A 16468-nucleotide genomic window follows, 5' to 3' on the forward strand; every position below is an offset into this window, starting at 1 on the left:
CTGGGAAGAGTGGGGAGCTCACAGGTGTCCCTCCAGTGCCCCCCCACTTACGACTGGAGCTCGGATAAAAGCAGAAGAGGCACTTGGGGCAGAGGAAGAACATCCCAGCAGGTCCCTCTCTCGGCACACAATAGCACTTGGTTCCCGGGGCACTAAAGGGTTAATTCCCAGGGCAGCCATGGGCCCTTGGTAGACCCCCCACCACCACTGCCTTTCACCCTCCCTAACTCCCCTCCACCTCGTCCCAAACTCATGCCCAGCCCTCCCGGCCCAGGGGCTTGATGCTTCCCCGGATGGAGTCCCCGGTAGTGTAAGTGTGGTCTGCGTTCTTTGTTCCTGGATGTGTACGTTTACATTTAGCTGTATTAATGCCCTTACTGTTTGCTTGCGCTCAGTTTGCCAAGTGATCCAGATCACTCTGACCTGTCCTCTTCAGTAGTTACCACTCACCCAATTTTTGCATCATCCACAAACTTTATCAGTGACAATCTTATGGTTTCTTCCAGCTCATTGATACAAATGTTAAAAAGCGTCAGGCCAAGAACCAATCCCTGCAGGACCCCGCTGGAAACACGCCCACTCAGTGACATTTCCCCGTTTATAATTACATTTTGAGACCTATCATTTAGCCAGTTTTTAATCCATTTAATGCGTGCCCTGTTCATCTTCTATCGCTGTATCAAAATGTCATGAGGTACCAAATCAAACGCATGAGAGAAGTCTAAATGTGTTACCACAACACTATTACCTTTATTAACTAAACTTGTAATGTCATCCAAAAAAGATAACAAGTTAGTTTGATGGGATCTATTTTCCGGAAACCCATGTTGATTTACATTAGTCACACTACCCTCCTTTAATTTGTTATTAATCAAGTCCCGGATTAGCCACTCCGTTATCTTGCCTGGGATCAATGCCAGGCTGAAAGGCCTATAATTACCCCGGTTCTCCCTTTTACCCTTTTTTAAAAACTGGCCCAACATTAGCTTTCTTCCAGTCTTCTGGAACTTCCCAAGTGCTCCAAGACTTATTGAAAATCAACATTAATGGTCCAGTGACCTCCTCGGCCAGCTCTTTCATAACTCTTGGATGCGAGTTATTTGGACCTGCTGATTTAAAATATCTGAGTTTAATAGCTTCTGTTTAACATCCTCTGGAGATAGTGGAATGGAAAGAGTGTTATCCTCACCACATGATGAGACTGTATCATGTATTTTTCCCCCAAATACAGAACAGCAATATTTATCCAACTCCACTACCTTTTTTGCCTTGTTATTGATAATTCTACCATTTCCATCTCGATTTAGCCTTTCAGAGAGTGTGATTTCCCTGAGTCTTATAGTTTTACATGTATTGGACTGAGATCTCTCTTCCACACCGTGGCTTGATATTCAGATTTGAGATATTGGGATTGGTCAAACAAGGGATTGAGTGATGGGATTGGTTGGATGAGTCACACGGTATTAGTTTTGTTCTCTGATTGAAGGAGTAGGCAAGTGCTTTTGGGAAACCTCGAGCACGTGACTCAGGATCGATCTCCGGGGCTCTCCATATCGACGCCGCCACCGCCGTTCGCGGTGGTGGAGTTCCGGAATCGATATAAGCGCGTTCGGGGATCGATATATCGCGTCTAGATGAGACGCGATATATCGATCCCTGAAAAATCGATCACTACCCGCCGATATGGCGGGTAGTGTAGACGTAGCCTCAGTGGCACGAACAGTTGTGCAAAGCAGCACAGACAGGGGCTGCAGCAGATGCTGCAACGTGACCCTCGCCTGGCACTGGTGCACCTCTCTGCAAAGCACCTTGGCAAAGCTTTGCACGCCAGCTTAGTGAGTGTGACCATGTCTCCCCTAGTCATTGGCCCCAGCCACTGCAACAGCCCCCTATTTACTCCCCACTGGTTGAGCTGCGCCTTTATCTTCGGGGTCAAGGCTGGGGGCTTTTGGTGTGGAATGTCCCAGGTTCGGTCCCTGCATCTGTTGCCTGGCGTTCCTAATGGGAGGTTGTTGATGAAAGCCACGGTTGGGGTCTGCACAAGCAGGGCTGGGGAATGACTGCCATCAGTGACAGCTCAGGGCTCCTTCCAGGCTGGATTCCCAGCTCCTAGCAGAGAGCAACGAGCTATTTCTAGGCCTGCCAGGAAACAGCTCACCTTCCAGCACAGGAGCAAAGCCGGAGGTGGGAGGCAGCTTCGTGCAGTTGGACTCCTAGAACAATATTCCTTTGTTCCCAGGCAGCATTAGCAGCCAGCAACCTGGCCTGTTCCGGAGCTGTCCGTGCCATCTGAGCACCTCCGCCATCTCGCATCCGGCTGGAAATACCTACTCGCCTGAGGCGGCAGGTTCAAGGCCCGGCAGGGTCAGTGTCATCCACTGGGTCGATGCATTGGATTAGAGGCAGTTCCCTGCATAGGTGATTTTCAGAGAAGACTCCAAAAGCCAAGTGGGAGATTTTGCAGAGCGCAGTCCAGTTCCTCGCTCCGATTTTATTTGTTCCTTTGAAAATCTCCTTGTCCAGGCTTGTTCCCTGTACAGAGCTGAGGAGCCCCTGGCATGGTTAGGGGGATTGTCCCCAGTTCTTTTGTCCCTTCCTCTCACTTTTATACCCTAGAGGTGGCTGCATTGCAGTGACGGACGACATGATTTCTGGGTGTCCTCGAACATCCACAGCTGCTTTGAGATCTTCACCATCTGTCACGCAGCCGGGATTAGACCACTTGAACTCAAGAAGATTCTCCATATAGGGTGTATGACACACGGTGGAGCAGTTCAGATTGCACCCAGGAGAGGGCAGTGTGCTAGATCCTACTGGAGGGTGGTACAGTAGCCAGCGCATTACATTACTGTGGGCAGAATTCTGCAAGCACTTCAGGATCCTTAAGATAATATTTATGAACACCAGCTGCTCTCCTGGTCCGGCGGGCGCGGCACGGGACTTGCCAGGGGTAAGGAGCGAGACTCTGGGGTCCATTGCCTCCGAGACACAGGAGATCGTTTGCAGGTTCCCCCTTCCCACCTTTGCTCTTGAGATTCCTTCGTCTCAGTGTCGTTCACAGTTATTACAAAGCCGGGCGCCGCGTGCCTCGCTGGCTGATGTCCCCGTCTGGGGCTTTGATTTCCCTGCAGCCCCTGTCGTGAGCTCCCCCAGTCAGTAATGGAACGGGATCTGACAGCTCACGGGGCAGACGCCAAGTTCAAAGCCTTTGAAGTGGCGGCTGCGAAATACAGCTCTAGATCTGTGGTGTGCCCCGGAACGGAGACCTCGGAGCGTTGGCTCCCGGAGGAGGCTGGCCTGGCCTGGCGGGACTGCAGCGTGGGAAGGGCTGGCGGTGCATGACGTTGTGGAGAACTCCTCGTTAATAATACACCCCGGCTAATCGTAATAACAACCACCACCTCCCGACCTAGTTAATGAGCATGTCTTACAGTGGCACCTACCTTTGCAGCAGATTAAGAGCCGTGTTTTGCAATTTGATGCATGCACGGCTGACACCCTCTCGGGTGTGGGGCGGGAGCTGCCGGGCGGCCCACAGTGGACCGTGCTTTGGGCAAGGCTGCTGCTGTTGCCACGGGGTCTTTGTAGCTCAGAGAGGAGCTGGGCTGATGAAGTCTGTGGTCACCTGCCAACCTGGCATTGAGCTGTCGCTTTTCCTGCGACCACTTGCGTGCTGCTTCCTGGTCACCCGAACCCACCAGCGATGGGGCTGAGCGGGGGCAGCCTGGGGCCAAAGCGCTCGGAGCTGGGATTTGGTAGCCAAGCGCTCGGCTGAGTGTGCCCCGGTGCCAGGTACGTCCCAGTCTCTTGATGCCAGTTTGGGACAAAGCTGGGGAGGGGGAGGGGATGGGGGGGGCGAGGCTGGTAGGGCAGTTCCAGTCGCTTGGCTTGGTTGGCGAGTTGCTTGGTTATCTGCGTTGTTTCCAGTCAGTTTAGAAGGATGGCCTTGGGGCGGGGGCCGCTGCTGTGTGCCGAATGCTGCCTGCTTCACGCTAGGGACAGGCTTGCACACGCGTGTGCGCATGCACGCGCGCACACACACTGTGCTAAGCACCCTGAGTCCATGCCTGGGGCCTCACGCAGAAGACGAATCAGGCAGCCAGCCACTGCGGCGACACGGTTATTTTCGGCACGGTGACTCGCTGCAAACGAGCACGGGTATGTCCCCTTGAGCCAGCATTTCCGCCTCTGGCTTGCAGCGCAGGCGCGCCCTGGTCTCTCTGTGCCTCGTTTCCCCCACCTGTATAATGGGTAGAATAGCCCTGTCCAGCTCCCGTAGGGGAATCCAGTGAAGACTGAGGCGCCCAGATGTGCAGTGATGGGGCCATAGATGGACAGTGCCCTGCCGGTGCCAACACAAAGCTGTTTGCCTCCCTCCTTAACCCTGCGTGCCCTGATCCAGCCGCCTCGCTCGTCCCGCCAAGCAGGAGCTGCACCGGGGGTTTTGCTGCTGTTGAATGTTCTCGCAGCGGCTCGGTCGAGGTGCTGGATCGGGCGACTCGGCGCTCGGGGCCTGGCACAGGTGATGGGCGATTCTCTAGAGCTCCTCCAGCACAGCCGCCGGCAGTAGCTTTGTCCTCGCTTCCCCCTCGACCCCCGCCCCCACATTGGGGTCTCCATCCTTGCACCCAGCCCCCGGGGTCTTTTCCAGAGCTCCGGTGGATCCTTCATCTTACTGCACTACAAATAAGTTGTTGGAAGTGTCGAATTAAAGGGAACGTTTTCCTACCCAGAGCCCGGCAGCCAGGCGGGACCTGGTGCAGGGAAGATTAAAGAGGAAATAAAAACAACAGCAAAGTAAATGTTATTAGGGCTTCAGATAGTGAGAAGGATGATGAGCAGCATATTGTCTCTGGTTCTCTCTCCCGGCCTGCTCCCCCCCCCGCCCCCTTCTCATCCTTGGGTTGGTTCTTAGTTTCTGGTTGCTCGGTTGCTCGTGTAGAGTTTCCTGTTAGCTCTGTATTTGCGGACACTTGTTTGTTATTGTAGGGTTGCCACTGAGCGCTTGGGGCTGTGAGCACGGTTTTGTTATTGTAGGGTCGGTCATCAGCCCTGGGGCTGTCATTGTTCCTGAGTGCTGGGGCTGCGTCCGCTGGTTTGTTATCGGAGGGTTCCCTAGGAGCTGGGTTCTGGAGTGGAATTGTTTGGGAGCACAACGTCCCTCGTTGTTGTTCTGTTATTGTAGGGTTTCTCGGGGGATGACAGGAAAATAAATTGGAGGCGAGTTCTCATCCGGACCCACCTTCCCCCCACCCCCCATCTGTGGCTTTCCCGGTTGCTCGCTCCCACTTGTCTAATGGAAAATGTAGGATCCAGAAGGAACTGGGGTTGAAATTGAACAAAGGAGGGGCTGGGGCTGCAGGAATTCGAATGGAATTCCTTGCCATGCAGGATATTTATTAACACATAGGCCGGATATGCAGAGGAGCCAGATGAGTACTTAAGGGAGAGAAATACTGGGGGATGCAGCCCAGCCCTGGGTTCTGTCCCCGGCCTCAGAGGAGAAGCAGCATGTCCTAGTGATTAGAGCAGGGGGGCTGGGAATCAGGACTCCTGGGTTCTAGTTCCGTCCCTAGCAGAGGAGCATAGTCTAGTGGTCAGAGCAGGGAGGCTGGGGATCAGGACTCCTGGGTCTTCTTCCCAGCCTCAGCAGAGGAGCGTAGCCTAGTGGTTCAAGCGGAGCGGCTAGGGAGACCGGACTCCTGGGTTCTGCGCCCAAGTGGGAGTATGGCCTGGGGATTTGAAGCAGGGAAGATGCTGGGCGGCAGGACTCCTGGAGCAGCTCCCCACTGGGGAGGGGAGCCCGACCCCGTTACCCGGGCCCTTTCCCGGTGCACTCGCCTTCTCCGCAGCAGCCGCCTTGTTCTCCCCTCCGTGGGGACCTGTTAATTCATTGTTCAGTGGCCAGCTCCTCTTCGGAGCCCGGCACTCTGCTCCCTGTGCCAGCTCTGGCCTTCGCCAACCGCATGGGACGGAGGGGAATAAGACACGGTTAACCCTCAGAACCGACCCCCCCCAGGAACGGGTGAGGTGGGGAAGGGCCAGGTGCCAGGACTGTGGGCTGTGTTACAGACACTCCCCAGCTCAGCCTCCCACCCCAGGAAGTGAGTCAGAACCATCCTGCCCATTTCAGGGAAGGGGAGACTGAGGCACTGAGGGATGGAGTGATGTCACCAGGGAGTGGGCGGCCGAGCTGTGAGTGACACCGGGAGTTCTAGCTGGGCAGGTAGAGGTGCCAGTCCACCGAGGGTGTGAAATGCTCCCGCAGCCTCCTGGCAGTGTCCTGGCCTCCGGGCCTGGGGGCGATGACTCCACAAGGTGTATGGTGGCAAGGAATCTGGGCCGGTGCTTTTACAGAGGGGGAAATCTAAGGCAGGGAGAAGTGGAGCAACCTGCTCATGCCTGTTGCAACCGAGCTAGAAATAGAACCCAGGAGTCCTGGCTCCCAGTCCTTTGCTCTAACCACTAGCTCACATTCTCCTCCCGGAGCCATGGGAATTCTGCTCTAACCAGTAGGCCTAGAATATGCTCCCTGGGAGAAGTGGACAGCTGAGCCCATCATTACCGGTGTCTCCGTCATTCACGTGCAAGGCTGCGTTTCTCATCCACTCCCCACATGGGCCCACCCCTCACCTCCCCGAGCCCCCTTCCCCCGCTCAGCCCTGGTAATTCTACGCTCGGTTTAAATGACACTTTAATTTCCTTGAAATCATTCGCTGAGCGCAGCAAGGATTTTTTGTTCCCCTTAATTGCAACTCACCGGGGTTGGATTCCCCTCCCCCCCCGCACACACACTCCCCCCCCCGCGCAAACCTGCCCAATTTCCAAACAGTGAAAGACGGTAATTAAAATTAATTAGCCGCGGAGCCGGCTGCAGCCAGCGAGCTGCTAGGCGGGGAGATCGAGTGGCCTCCTAAATTATTTACGGGCCCTGCCACGGAGCCTATTGAGGACCTGTTGCTGCCTGGGCTCGAACTGCGGCCTTGGTCTCATGATTTATACACTGCCAAGCGTGGCAGCACCGGGGCTGGGGGGGGCGGGGTGCCCATGGGGCGGGGGAGTGGTATGTCCCGGGCTTGGGGCGGGAGGTTTGCAGCCCAGCCCTCTCCTGTCCCTGACCAGGAGATACACATGGCATCATCAGTGTGATGAGCGGCCAGTCCTCTGAGCGAGGGCCAGCCTAGCGCTAGCGTGCAGGAGCACCAGGCTAGGGGCGGGGGCAGCACCTGGGCTGATAGCAAGGAGTGGGTGCAGTGGGGAGCCCCCCTCGGCCCCCCCCTCCTCCTCAGGACCAGCTGTGGGCCAGGATCCCCTGCAGCATGGCCTGGTGGGTGGGTGGCAGTGTGGGCCGGGGGACTCCACTTCCCATAGTGCTTTGCTGTGTGGCAGGGCCGCCATGCATCCAACCCCCGGCCCCAGTAATGGACCCATAAAGACCCGCCTGGGAACGGGCCTCTCGTGCGGCCGCTTCGTGTTTAGCTTCGGTGCAAGTTCAAGATGCTTCCTCCATGCAAATTGATCCTTAGTATGCAGATTGATGTGTATTTAATATGCAAATTGGCATGCGGATCTGGCAGGCTGCCAAGGCCTCCCTCCGCACTGCAAGGACTGGGCAGCCCCTGGCACGGAGAGCGAACTGACGCCTATGCCAGCCTCCTGCTTAGTAACCAGGGACCCTGGCCCCTGGCCTGCGGTAGGTCCTGGCTCCTTTCTGCCCCTCTGAGGGTCTAAGGGGGCTGATCCGGCCCCAGGGGAATAACCCTGGGCTACAGGGGTCCCTGGGCAGCAGATTGGCGTATCAGGGGGCCCCTCTCTGCTCGTGCCCCCTGCACCCTAGTCGCAAAGCTACTGCAGCGTGCGGGGCTGTTACTGTCTAGTACTCTAGTATTACAGTAGTGGGGGTGAAATCGGAGGGTGGGGGTCTGTTGAAAAGGGGCAGGGAACCTTGCCCCCCTTTTCCAGAGAGCATCCGGGAGCCATTTCAAACCCATTGGTCCCCTAGGGAGGAATGCTAGTAACCCCTGACCTGAATCCCCAGACAGCGTCCTCAAGGGCGGTGGGTTGTAGTTGGGTGAGAGGCGCCAGTTGGGGAGGTGGGACTGGGACCCTGTCTTTCCCTGAGCTTGGAGGGGGTGGGGGTGTCCGCCTACCACTGTGATGCAGCCACCTCTGGGGTGGCGCCTGGCAGAGGAGGGCACAGGAACACTTTGCACCAGCCAAGGGCAGAACGTGAAGAAGGCAGCTATATCCAATTGCCACCATGGCAAAGGGAGCCTGGAAGGGAATCACCTGAGCTGGAGAGGACACCTGGCTTCCCTCCCTCCCGCCATCCCGGCTTCGTTCTTGGTGGAGGAAGGCAGGCAGCGGGATGTGATGAATGTTTTATACCAGGCCTGACAAGGGGTGTCCTATAAACAGCAGCGGTAAGCGGATCCTGTAATCGGATGCGTGGGTCCCTGGCTCCGGGAGCTGTCTGGCCTGGGAGCCGGGTCATTCAATCCGGCCGGGAAGTGCCAGAGGAGAACTGGCTACTGGCTGGGTTTGCAGGCCCTCCGCGCGAGCCGGCCCCCTTTTGGACACAGCCCCTGGTGTTAATGAGCTGGCCGGGCCATGGGCCGCCACGGGTGGGAGGCGGGAGCCCAGCCCCCTGCCTGAGTGGGGTGACCCTGCTCTCTGAGTCACGGAGCAGCTAATCCAGCCCCCCACCCCCGTCTCCCTGCTTTTGGGGGGACACTCCTGTGAGCCACTGAGCAGCGTCACTCCAGGCTGAATGTGTCCTGATCCCAGAGCCCGCCGTGACCCCCTCAGTTTAGAGAAGGGGCATGCCCAGCGAGCCCGGCATCGGGGCGCTCTGCGTCCGGCAAGGCCCCGGCCAGCCCGGCATCGGGGCGCTCTGCGTCCGGCAAGGCCCCGGCCTGCCCGGCATCGGGGCGCTCTGCGTCCGGCAAGGCCCCGGCCTGCCCGGCATCGGGGCGCTCTGCGTCCGGCAAGGCCCGGCCTGCCCGGCATCGGGGCGCTCTGCGTCCGGCAAGGCCCCGGCCTGCCCGCCATCGGGGCGCTCTGCGTCCGGCAAGGCCCCGGCCAGCCCGGCATCGGGGCGCTCTGCGTCCGGTAAGGCCCGGCCAGCCCGGCATCGGGGCGCTCTGCGTCCGGTAAGGCCCGGCCTGGCTGCCGTCCTGGTGTTCGCAGCTCTCCGCTGCGGGGAAGCAGAAAGGCTTGGTTGGAGGGTAGGTCGGCTGGCTCACCCTGCCAGCTGGTTGGGGTGACATTCCCACCCTCCCGGCATGAGAGCAGCTGCTTCCTGGCCCTGCCATCTGACCCGTCCCTTGACGGCGGGGCCGAGTCCGGGCGAAACGGAAACCTCTGAGCCCGACCCTCCCTCCCTTTGCTGCCGGAGCCTTGAACCGGGCGCCTAGTTCCCGTGCTGCCCGGTGCATGACAGCGGCAGCTGGGCTCCAGGCTCCCCTCGTGGGAGGATCGCCATGGTGGGGGGCCCCAGGGCCGTCTAAATGGGGAGGCTGGTTGCCCCCTCCCCACCAGAAAGCCCCCATGACATTGACTCCGTGAGGCTCCCTTCATAAAGAATCCCCCAGGTTCTTCCCAGGGGAGATTTACCCCCTTGAGGGAAACTGGGGGCTACTGGACTCAACCCCCCCCCTCCGCCCCCGGCACCATCCCTAAACAAACCCTGATCTCCTGGGGGGTGGCTATAGTAACATACCCTCCATTGCTCATGTCTAGCCCCCTTCATCCAAGGATCTCAAAGCACCGCATGGCCGTTATTTAATTAAGTCTCAGTCCGTCATTAGCCCTGTTATGCAAATTGGGAAACCAGAAGGCTAATTGGACTTGCCCAAGGTCATGGAATGAAACAGTGGCGCAGCCAGGACTAGAACCCAGGCATCCTGTCTCTCCCCCTCATCAGACCACCCGGCCACCTTCGCAACCCAGAAACGACTTCGCAGGCTACGCGCTCGCTGAGCTTTGCCTGGCAAATTTGTGGTAACGTGCCTGCATCTTTACACGGGCGATAAATAATCTCCGAGGCGTGCGCTGCGAAGGGCCTGTCCTTCTGGAAGACTCTGTGTGATTTCCTGATTGTATTGTGTAGAAATCATTCCACCGCTGTGGAAATGCAGCCACTGCTGGGGTGAAACGAAGCAGCTGTTTAACAGAGCACAGCAACGCCGCAGAAGTTACGTTATTGTCAGAAACCTAGCTGGCTGTGTGCATACCCACTCTCGTGCATGCTTTTTCTGTACAATGTCTCTTTCAGCTCCTGCAAGCGTGCACTCATTCAGGGAACATTTACTTTTGGTGCTTATAAGGGACTCATTTGCATACATAATTGCTGCCTCTCTGTAGTGATTTGTGCTGATTCCTTTACCAGGTAACTAATGCCAATACGCAAATGACCCTAAACCTCCAATCAAATCCGTATTAAAAGAGAAGTCATTTAGATATTTCGATAATATGCCAGAGCCCCGGTATATGTTTTTGAATAGTGTGTCTGCCGTCAGATGGCTCCTAACGAATCGGTTTCTCTTTCGCGGATTGCTTTGAAGTCTGTTCTTGGTGCGGCATTTCACGTTATTCCAAAGCAGGTTGGGTTTTAAGGAGCTTTTCAGGCTCGGGCGTACGCGCGTGCGTGCCTGCGTTTTCTCTCTTTTTTTCATGGTTTTTCTATTTTGAGGCGGATTGGATAAAAATGTCAGCTCCCTCGCACTGATAGAAAATTAGCCGAGGTTTAGTCATCTTCATGCCTGGCTGTAGCTCAGGAAGGAAATAGACACATCGGCTGGTTCACTGCCGAATAGCAGCAGTAAGTTACTGCTGGTCGCACCGCGCCTATGGCTAAAAAAGGTTACGGGTGATGAGCTGTTATAAGCAAAGCCAAGCTTTTAAAATCCACTCTCAGCTGCACATTGGCCTGCAGGTCATGTCGTCGTTTAAATCTCCGGCTCCGCACTGGAGCTGCTCCCATCTCCCTCCGGATCGTTTACCCTCCTGGGCTGTGGTCCCATTTCTCCTGAGCAGTCCCCTGGGGGCATCTTAGCTTCTAAAAGGAGCGAGAAGAGGTTGGCGGAGCACACGTCTATAATAATATCGAGGGCTTCCTCGCTGCTGCCTGCGTTGGAGACGGAGAACCGGGCAGCAGCAGTTCTGGCCGCGCAGGGTTTTATACGCGGCTGGCAGTGCCACGGGGATTTCAGCTGTTTGAAATGGGTGGCTGGCAGGCTGCTCTCTGCGAGGGCGCTTTGACTTGGGGTGGGCACAGAAGGGGAGATTTTACTGTTGCAGTGGTGATAAGGAAGGGCGGCGGGGCGGGGGGTAGCTTTAGAAGGGAGAGCATCCAAGGACCAGAATAGAACTCAGAAGTTCTGACTCTAACCACTAGACACCACTCCCCAACCAGAGCTGGGAAGAGAACCCAGGAGTCCTGACTCCCAGCCCTGCCCCCTGTAACCGCTAGGCATCATCCCCTATCCAGAGCTAGGAATAGAACCCAGGAGTCCTAATTCCCAGCTTCCCCCCCCCCCCCCCGCTGCTCTAACCACTAGGCCTTACTCTCCACCCAGAACTGGGAATAGACACCAGGAGTCCTGATTCAGAGCTCTCTGGTCTATCCACTAGCCCAGGGATCTGGGGTCACTCCCATAACGTTATATTTTTTTAGTCAGGGAGCTCACGCCAAGTGTATGTAGGGGTGGATGTAATTTTCTGCTTGCTCCCTGCTGTCACCTGCCCCCAGGGACCGTCCCTGTCTAGAGGCCCCATTGGAAGGGAGCGGCTTTCTCAATCCCCCATTGTTAGACCCTCCCAGGCCAGGGGCCTCTGTGGGACAGGGTCCACGGTAACCCTATTCCTCAATGGAAGGCAAAATTCCTCCGACGTCACCGCAGGAATAAAAATCAAACCCATTTCTGTGCAATGCTGACAGCTGCCATTAGCGCCGGGTCTGGTTACGCGGTGACATCAGCGCTACCTTGCCACCTGCCGTGGTGCGAGGGGCCCGGGCGCATCTCCTGGCTCCTTTTCCAGCAGGAGCCGAGTGACAGCTGATCAGCCGGGGCCTCCCCCAGGGGTCTCCCCCCCCAGGCAGCCCATGCCTGCTCTCTGGGCATGCAAACAGCTTGGCCTTTCATGGGACAGAGCCGCCTCCTCTGAGCCCTTGGGAGGGGAATAAGAATGGGGGGGGCTACTAGGAGGCAGGAGGGCACCTCACCTGGCTCCTTCGCCCCCTCCTGCTCTAACCACTAGACGACACTACCCTTCGCCCCGGGCCTGGCAATGGGACCCAGGAGTTCTGATCCCCATCCTCCTTGCTCTAACCATTCAACAGCATGCCCCTCCCACCGCTGCCCTGCAGCACTTCCAGTGAAATCCAGGACGTTGCCACCTCCTGCTCTACCCACAAGGCCACACTCCTCCTACTTCCGAAGAATAGAACCCAGGTGTCCTGACTCTTCCCCCCTCCCCCCGTCTCTTAGCCACTAGACTCCACTCCCCTCTTACATCCAAAGAATAGAACCCAGGAGTCCTGACTCCAGCTCCAACTCCCCTCCCAGGGCTGGCGTTGCAGCAGGGCAGAGTAATAACTTTCCCAATAAAGTCAGCCCACACGGCGCCCGTGAGCAGCCCGCTGAGCTCAGGTGGGGAGAGCAGCGCGCTGCCTTGTTGATTTAAGGAGTCGTGAATCAAGTCTCCTGGCTGGCGCTCCCTTAGCCCTGATATTAAATCTAAACACATTCCCTGGTCTAGACAGGCTCAGCGGCAAGTGGCAGGGCCGTTGGAAGCTGCCGAGTTTGGGCTGGTCGCCTGGCTCAGCCGGGAGACTTGGGAACCCCATGGCCTAGCTTCTGAGAAAGGCTGAGGACACCTGTCCAGAGCTAGGAGAAACCCTGCTGGGTCTGGGGTGGAGTGTGAGTGGCCCTGTGTCTAGAGGGGAGGGGAGGGTTCTGCGTGATCGTCAGGTTCTGGATTGGTCTGTGCCCTATCCCTTGTCCAGCGTCCAGCTAGCCATGGTCTGGGCTGGCCAGTGCCCCTGCCCCTTGCCCAGAGGTGACAGTGGCCCTAGCTGCCATGTGACATTTCAACACGCTCTTACAGATGCATAGATTATAGGGCTGGAAGGGACCTCGAGAGGTCACTGAGTCCAGTCCCCTGCCCTCATGGCAGGACCAAATACTGACCATCCCGGATAGACATTTATCTAACCTGGTCTTAAATATCTCCAGAGATGGAGAGTCCACAATCTCCCTAGGCAATTTATTCCAGTGTTTAACCACCCTGACAGGAACTTTTTCCTAATGTCCAACCTAAACCTCCCTTGCTGCAGTTTAAGCCCATTGCTTCTTCTGTCCTTAGAGGCTAAGATGAGCAAGTTTTCTCCCTCCTCCTTCTGACACCCTTTTAGATACTTGAAAACTGCGATCATGTCCCCTCTCAGTCTTCTCTTTTCCAAACTAAACAAAGCCAATTCTTTCAGCCTTCCTTCATAGGGCATGTTCTCTAGACCTTTCACCATTCTTGAGAAATGATGACTCAGGGCTGGTCTACACGAGAAGATTAGATCGGCCGAGCGACATCGCAAAATCCAACCCCTTGAGCGACATAGTTAGGCCAACTCGAGTCCCCGGATAGGCAGCCCTGGGTCGATAGACGAATTCTTCCATCCGCCTCTCGGGGAGGTGGATTAACTCCAGCGAGGGGAGACCCCCTCCCGTCGACGTGGGTGGTGTCTACACTGCGCCCAACCGGCTCAGCTGATAGTCCCCCATCAATAACCCCTAGCTCCTTTCCTGTGGATATCTCCAAGCGCTTTACAAAGGAGGTAAAGATCATTATCCCCTATACGACAAACGGAGAAATTGAAACATGGGGGGGAGGAAAAATGACTTGACTGAGGTCAAGCGCCGAGTTAGTGTCGGAGCCAGAAGCAGGCCCCGCTTCTGGAGCCCGCGTCCGTACCCTGTGTGCTGGGCCCGGCTGCGGCAGCACCCTCTGACGCATGCACAGAGCCAGCAGCGCTGATGACATGGCGCTGAACTGGAAGGGGGTGATTTCTTCGGGATCGATTTTCAATAGGTTTTGACAGAGATGGAACATCGCCCGGGCCAGGGAGAGGGACTCTGGCTGCTAATGGCTTAAGGGTGAAGGAGGGACTTGGGCAGCTCCCCGTGTGAAAGGCGACAGTTAAAAATAAATGAGTCTGGGATGGGTGGGGGGAGGGAATCCTCTGATAAATGGCACTAAATAGACCCAATTCTGGACGTTCAATTTACTCTCTTTTTATTTCATCCTCCCAGCACATGGGTGTTACAGCAGGTTTGGAAGCAGGGCCAGATCCTCAGATGATGCCAATTAGCACAGTGCTGGCACTGATTTCCACCACCCGAGGATCTGGCCCAGAAAGTTTCCAGTAGTGCCTGGGGCCCTAATCCTCGACCCAGATCCATTGTGCGAGGCCTTGTACAAACAAGGAATAATACTCCCTTCTCTGTGTGAGGATCTGGTCTCAAAGCACTTTACGGACAGGGATGGATGAAGGCTTCTGGGTCTACCCCGTGGCAAGGAACGGTTCCCATCCCCATTTCACAGATGGGGAAACTGAGGCACAGAATAGGGCAGTGACTTGCCCAAGGTTGCGTGTATGCACAGACAGTGCGGGTGAGGACAGTGCCGTGCTGGCCTGGTAGAACGAGCCTGGCCCAGGCCCCGGGTGTGTAGTTGGGAGAATTAGCCCTGCTGCACACTTTTGTTGTGCCACTGTTAAGCAGTTGCCGTACTCCACCCCAGAAGTGGCTGCATTCCACTGATGGCAGTGAGGTGATTCCGGCATTTCGGGGTTCCGGTGGGTGAAAAGTGCATTTCCAGGGCGAGGAGATGTTTGCCCTGGAATCGCTCCAGGGCTGGTAGTATCATGTCTCTGGCTCCTGTTGGGATCAGGAGCCGCACAGTAGAGCGGCAGAGGCCAGGGCTGGAGGCAGTTCCCGGGAACCCAGCCCCAAGCCGGGATCTCAGCACAGCCACCGTCCCGCCTCGCGAGGGGGTTTGCCAAGAGAGGCGGCCAGGCGCCGAGGGCTCCTGTCATTGAGCCATTTAGACCGGGTGTGCCGGGCTCCGGTTACAGCGAGGCAGAGGTGGCCTATGGGGCAGAGTGACGGGTCCCTCTGCTCCGGGGTCAGCCCCAGGGCCCAGTTGCTCATCCCCTCTCGCCCGTCCCCGTCCCTCCCCACTTCCTCCTCTCCCCATGCCTCCCTGCTAGGGCCCGTGAAGGGGCGTGCGTGGGGGGCGGGGCGCGCGGTAACGAGGCCGCCAGCGCTCTCTGCCCGTGGCCAGCTAACGGGGAGAAGCGGCACAGCTCCTGATCGGAATTCAATGGGAACTCAATAAGGAGCGGGCGAGCCAAGCAGGCCCCGTTAAACACCCCCCAGTTAATTAGTGTCACTGCTAAACACCGTGTCAGCTAATTGATACTTGGCGCCGGCCTAGCTAACCTCAGCAAAGAGCCCCTTCCGCTCCAGCTGGGGGCGGATCACGGCGCTGAGCAGGGCTCATGGGGGGGGGGGTCTCTACCCCCCCTCCCCGAGGTTGCCCCCCTGCTGGTGTGTGCGCCACAGCGACCTTGGCGGGGTGGAATTGGAGCTGCTGAAATGTGAGTGCTGATGTCCCCCCAGTGGTGCAGACCTTAGTGAGGTGTGTGTGTGCGGGGGTGTGTGTGTGTGTAACGTTTGACACAAGTGACCACTGATCTGGGGGGCTTTGGTTGTCGGGCGCCTGACCAGAGACACCTGAAAGGGGCCGGGGTGGCCCCGCCGACATCACCCCCGGCTTTGGGGGCCGACTCCTTGGCAACGTCTCTTGCTGGACAGCCAGAAAATGGCAGGAGTGGAAGGGAGCAGCCATAAGGGTTAACTGGGCCAGTGTATGGAGCACCTGCTTAGGTGGCACATCTCCCTCAAAAGTACCCCAAGCACATGGCGTACACACACACACAGCTAGACACACACACAGCTAGAGAGAGACACACCCACAGCTAGACACACTCACACAGCTACACACACACACACAGCTAGAGAGAGAGACACTCACAGCTAGACACACACAGCTAGAGAGAGACACAGCTAGAGAGAGACACACACACAGCTAGACACACACACAGCTAGAGAGACACACACTCACAGCTAGACACACTCACAGCTAGAGAGAGACACACACACTCACAGCTAGAGAGAGAGACACACACACACAGCTAGAGAGAGAGACACACAGCTAGAGAGAGACACACTCACAGCTAGACACACACACAGCTAGAGAGAGAGACACACAGCTAGAGAGAGAGACACACAGCTAGACACACACAGCTAGAGAGAGACACACACACACAGCTAGAGAGAGACACACACACAGCTAGACACACAGAGCTAGACAAAGAGACACACACACAACTAGACACACACACAGC

General features: G+C 56.8%; 1 protein-coding gene across 2 annotated transcripts in view; it reads left to right on the forward strand.

The window, feature by feature from the left end:
- The window catches only part of SEMA6B (semaphorin 6B), a 91264-nt gene that overhangs the window by 15589 nt on the left and 59207 nt on the right, over nucleotides 1-16468 (forward strand). Inside the window, exon 1 of one of the 2 annotated variants that reach the window (XM_044998867.1) lies at nucleotides 3470-3792. The exons of the other annotated variant lie outside the window; for it this stretch is intronic. The gene's annotated coding sequence lies outside the window, so the exon portion shown is untranslated. Of the gene's footprint in view, nucleotides 1-3469; nucleotides 3793-16468 lie in introns of those variants that run through there. 2 annotated transcript variants of the gene reach the window in all.

The sequence above is a fragment of the Mauremys mutica genome, chromosome 24, assembly GCF_020497125.1.
Source record: "Mauremys mutica isolate MM-2020 ecotype Southern chromosome 24, ASM2049712v1, whole genome shotgun sequence".
Classification (NCBI taxonomy): domain Eukaryota; kingdom Metazoa; phylum Chordata; order Testudines; family Geoemydidae; genus Mauremys; species Mauremys mutica.